The sequence below is a fragment of the Meleagris gallopavo genome, chromosome 9 (genome assembly GCF_905368555.1).
Source record: "Meleagris gallopavo chromosome 9, MGAL_WU_HG_1.1, whole genome shotgun sequence".
Classification (NCBI taxonomy): Eukaryota; Metazoa; Chordata; class Aves; order Galliformes; family Phasianidae; genus Meleagris; species Meleagris gallopavo.
The window spans coordinates 4000535-4005277 of NC_139412.1; positions in this window are offsets into that span (position 1 = coordinate 4000535).

Here is a 4743-nt window from a genome sequence, read left to right on the forward strand (position 1 = left end):
GGGGAGGGGCGGGGCTGAGGGTGCGACCCGCCGTGCTGGGGGGGGTAGGGGGGGCTGCGCCGTGCCGTTGGTTCGGGGAGCGCCGGGACTGCGCCCCGCGGTTGGGCCTTCGGGGGGGTGAAGAAAGTATCGCTGACAAAGCGGCTCCGTGCTCCTCCGGGCTCCTTCCAGCTCGGGCCGTTCTCTGATCCACCGGCCGGAGCTGCCCGCAATCACAGCCCCGCACCGCGCGCACCCACCGCCGCCGATGCTCAGCGCCATCTCCCTCCTTTACCCCACGGGGCGTGGGCTGTTCTGGGGAGCAAACGGTTATTTGCCCTAAAATGGTCGTTTCAAAGCTGTTGTTTGTTTGTTTGTTTGTTTGTAAGCCTCCTGCAAAATCGCCGACCCTTCGCTCCTCCCCTCCGAGTTTCAGCTGCCCGCTCTGTTTGCTGGAGGCACAAAGCGCTGCTCTGCCCCGCTGCTTTCAGCCACGAAGGCAGATTTCGGCAGAAAACCGCCGCCCCAAAAATAGCCGAAATAGGGGTTTGGGGAGCTAGAAAACGCAGCTCGGGCTGCACTGCCCCGCAGTGTGGGGCTGCACAGAGCCGTCCTCTGTGGGCTCCGAGCGCCCATCCGGAGCATCGCACACGGCGGGGTTGGGGCACCAACGTGCCCGCAATCACGAACGAGTCGGCGTGTGCCGTAGGCAGAGGATGGACTGAGCGCAGAACCGTAGAATCGTTAGGGCTGGAAAAGGCCTCTCTGATCCTCAGCCCCACCGTGCCCATAAACGCGTCCCTCAGTGCCGCACCTCCACGGTTCAACACCTCCAGGGTCGGTGCCTCCAGCCCCTCCCTGGGAGCGGGACCACCCAGGGTGTGCTTAATTAGTGCCTCTCCTAAATGAGAGTGGGAGTGGGTGGGTGCGGTAATGGGGCTGTTTGCAGGTGGAGGGGAATGGGTGAGCTGGGGATGCAGGGGGACCTGGGTGCGGCAGGTGGGGGGCAGTGGAATTGCCGCCCAGAGCTGTGCGTTGTTTTGCTCTGGAGATGTAATGCAGCCACTGATCGTCCCTGACCACGGCTGCTGGGAGGGGATCCGCGTTTCTGCTCTCCTTACAGGGGAGAAATGCAATTTTGTTTTAGTGAAAGAGAAGTTTTCTCCTCTCAGGGAAAAAAACCAACTGGAAAGAGAGTGAAGGCAAAGCCCACATGAGTTTCGTGATGTCAGTGAGTGATAACACGCATTGAGAAATCCATGAGTTTCACTGAAACCTGTCCCGTTCCCACTCCCAACCCCCCCCCACCCCCACTCAGTGCTTTGCAGAAGGGCTGGGGGGAGCTGCGGCAGCGCCGAGTGGGGAGATTTGGGAGAATAGTTTCACTGTCGGATTAGTGCAGTAATGACGTTTGTTCCTTTCTCAAAGCCATCGCCACAGCCCTGCTGGGCTCACCTGCACCTCGCAGGACGTTGCTCTGGGATCCGTGGGCACTGCGCTGCCTTTTGCCATCTTCCCCCCGGGGAAGTGCTGCCCTCCCAGCCTCACTGCTGCACTTTCACTCCCCAAGCGCTGCGGTTTCTGGTGCTGCAGGAGAGCAGCTGTCGGTGACACCGAGCAAAGTCAACACGGGAGACAACTGCACGTGTTAACCATTTGTTTGCACCTACAGAGCTGCTCGCGCTGAGCTTTTTCTCAGGAGTGCGTTTTCATCTCCGTGCTGTGCAGAGCAGAAAGGCGTACGGCGGCCCTTCACCTCCAAAAAGCCCCACGTGCGTGTTGCTGCATGCACACACATCGGCTGCAGAGCTCACCCAGATGCAGCGCTCCATCTCCTTGCAGACCCATCTGCAAAACGCTGCAGCAGTGCTGGCTGCGATGCTCGGGGGCTGCGGGGCTGTGCCACAGCCCGACATTATGGGAGGGCTGCACTATGGGAAGCTGTGGGCACGTGGGAATTGCTGGGCAGGTTTGTGTTTGTGCAGCAGCTGCAGGCTGGGCCGGAGCTCACCTCCCTGCCCTGTGTCCCCGGGGAGGGTGATGGGCACAGAGCCACAGCGCTCAGGAAAAGCCTTTGTGCAGAGCTCGGCCATTGAATTCGTCCGTTGCAGAGAACCCCACACAACAACAAGAGTTATTGTTTGCTCAGACAGCAGCTCTGAGTCGTGGGGGTGTTGTGGTGTTGTGGTGGAGGTGTGGAGCTGGGCTGCAGTGCAGGGAAGCGGCAGGAGGCTGCTGGCAGTGGGTGCACCCTCTGCATCCACTGCTGTCTCTCCCACCCCACAGAACTGAGCCTCCGTGCCCTGCAGCATCCCAGCTTCAAGGGCATGTCTCTGCTGCTGGGGTGTCAGTGTTTCCATAAAGTGCCCTTTGTGTTCCTGAATATGGGCTAACAAATCATCTCCAAAGGCAGTGACCACTGCCTTCCTGCACAGCCCGCGCCAGCGCATCACCAACCCGAAAGGAGTTGTTCCTCACATCCAACCCAAACCTCCCCCGACACAACACGAGGCCATGACCTCTCGTGCTATCACTGCTACCTGGGAGCAGAGGCTGGCTCAGCCTCGCTACGATCTGCTTTCAGGCAGTTGTAGACAGCGATGATGTCTCCTCCGGGACGGTTTGCGGGGCACCACCGGGCGCGGGCGGCCCCGACGTGTTGGCGGTGCGGAGCGGAGGCGGCTGGGCCGGGCCGAGGGCCGGCAGAGGGAGCACAAGAGTGCGAGAATCCCACCTGGGAGACGGGAGGGCAGAGGGCTCCGGGTTGTGCGCGCTGAGGGCATCGCTGTCGCAGTCAGGGTCTGCAGCACCACTGCCTTCGTGCAGGAGTCTGTGAACGCAGCCAGGAGCAGGCAGTGATGGGCACAAACTACAGCACGGGCTAAGGGAGGAAAAAAGGCAAAGAGAAAATGAATTAATCATACTGGGCAGCTTGCACGGTCATGTGGGGCAAGCTGCTGGGTCCTCTGCATGTGTGCAGAGCGGCAGAGCTGGTATTTGCGGCATCTTTGTGGGGCAGCACGTCACTTGTTTGGATGGGCAATCGGAGCTCAACCAGGGCAGAGCCCTGAAGCTGCCATGGAAGGAAGGAAGGGCAGGAGGTGAGGCTGGTGGGACAGAATGGCAGCTCTGGGAATGTATGAGCCGTGCCCAGGGCTGACGTTGGGGTGGAAGAGTTGCAGTGCATAGGGTGGGCTGCTCTGCGGCCCCGAGGGGCTCCGGTGGGTGCAGCCCTGGGCTCAGCCCCACACGCACAGCAGCAATTGTGGCTTTCTTGCTGTTGGGCAATGAACGGGGCCTGAATATTGTTGTGCTTTTCAATAGAGAATGCTTTCGGATTGAAATGACCTTGGTTGTGGCTGGTTGGATAATTTGTTGTGAATAAGGTTCTGTGCAAAGTTTGGCGTTTGCTTTTTTGTTGCATAATAATTAGTGATTAGATTTTTCCAGTGTTTATCCTGTGCTAATCTTGATAGGAGCCTGAAATGCCAGCAGTGGGCTGACATGAGCCAGCACCCATGTAAACTGAAGCATTAACTACTTTCTACAGGCCAGGAACATAGAACCATAGAATCCTTGGTGCTGGAAGAGAACCTTAAAGGCCATCTGGTCCAAGTCCCTGCAATGAATAGAGCACCCACAGCTCCATTAGGCACTCAGTCTGGTCCATCGGCCAACCCTGTGAGCACAAGCTTTCTGCAAACATGCACTGCTCTGTAAACCAACTTATTCCCACAGCGTTCCTTGCCATCATCACCGGATCATGGTTTTGGTAATGAAAATCAGGATGAGCAGACCTTGGTGTTTACATCGAGCATTTACAGAACCAGAAGCTATGTGATTTCTGGCCTAAAAGAAAAAAGACAACAGAATTATTTAACATAATAACAACAGAAGTCATTTAGGAGAAATGCTATTCACAGTAGATTCACAGCATCTATTTGCAAAGAAATTTGTCTCTATGGGCACATCTGGAATTGCACTGATTAACAATGCAAAATTTGATGTGGAACAACAAACTAGATGGGCACAGCTAGGTCTTGCACTACGATAAAGTATGCCTAATTAAATTGTCTGGGATGAGGTTTGAAATAAGCCACAAAAAAAAGTCTACTGGAAACCAACGTGGTCGTGTCTGTACAGGGAGTTGCAGCAGTGTTGAAGCCAATGCAAATTTGTGCTCAGATGGATCCTGCGGGGAGGGAATGGCTGCATGTGCCGTGTCCTTGCAGAGGCTCATGCTCCTGCTTGCAGCACACCCTGCCTGTTGCAGGAACGTTATTTTCTAGCTTTTGTAGGAACTTTGTATTTTTTAGGGGTAATATGATTTTGAGAATTGCCTCTGATAACACCCATAACTTCAAATCCTTTCTCTGTAGTAGACTGGCTGACACAAAGCTGATCCTGTTGGTGTCTGTATGTTGTCAGGCTGTTGTGAAGCATTGTCAGGGCTCTGAGTCCTCTGCTGCTCTGAGCCCAGCAAAGGGACGGCTCCAAGTAGCCAAAGGAATGGGATGGGAAAGATACTGGAGCGTCTCCATTGGGGCATCTCCAATGCAGCATCTTTAGTGGGACATCTCCAGTTGGATATAATCAATGGAGCATCTCCACTGGGGCATCTCCAGTTGGATATCTCCAACGAGACATTTCCAGTGGGACGTATCCAGTGGGACATCTCACGAGACATCTCCCTGGAGCCATGCTGGTGCCATCCAGCACACAAAAGCACAAACGCCGAGCAGGACAGCAGGACTGGAGCAGCAC